Source organism: Penaeus monodon, chromosome 34 (assembly GCF_015228065.2).
Source record: "Penaeus monodon isolate SGIC_2016 chromosome 34, NSTDA_Pmon_1, whole genome shotgun sequence".
Classification (NCBI taxonomy): domain Eukaryota; kingdom Metazoa; phylum Arthropoda; class Malacostraca; order Decapoda; family Penaeidae; genus Penaeus; species Penaeus monodon.
Window position 1 is genome coordinate 32,440,252 of NC_051419.1, and position 373 is coordinate 32,440,624.

General features: G+C 54.2%; 1 pseudogene; it reads left to right on the plus strand.

Annotated features, from left to right (window-relative positions):
• Window positions 1-373, plus strand: part of LOC119594741 — a 7,003-nt pseudogene that overhangs the window by 2,519 nt on the left and 4,111 nt on the right.

Sequence of the window (373 nt, forward strand, 5' to 3'; positions counted from 1 at the left end):
GAAATTCTATAATTTTCATTCATACATTTTCTTAAATCGTAATAACAGTGGCACAAAGACAGAACGCTCTTTCCTGCGTGTCCCCCAGAGGCCGCGAGCGCAGCGCTGGCTCCCTTCGGCCCGTCGGCGGTGGGCGGCCGCGTCGCGTGCCCCATGCTCTTCGTGGAAGTGGGAGGCCTGTGCATGATGTTCGTCACGTGGGCGGAGGAGACCTGGTACGAGGCTCGGCAGACGTGTGCGGGAGCCTCCAGCGACCTCCTGGCCATCACCGATATTGAAGTGTTGCGAGCTGTGTACCTCTTCATACAGACAAATAGTAGGTCACTTCAAATACTTTTCAGAAAAGTCATGCCCGTCCAATGATTAATTGCCT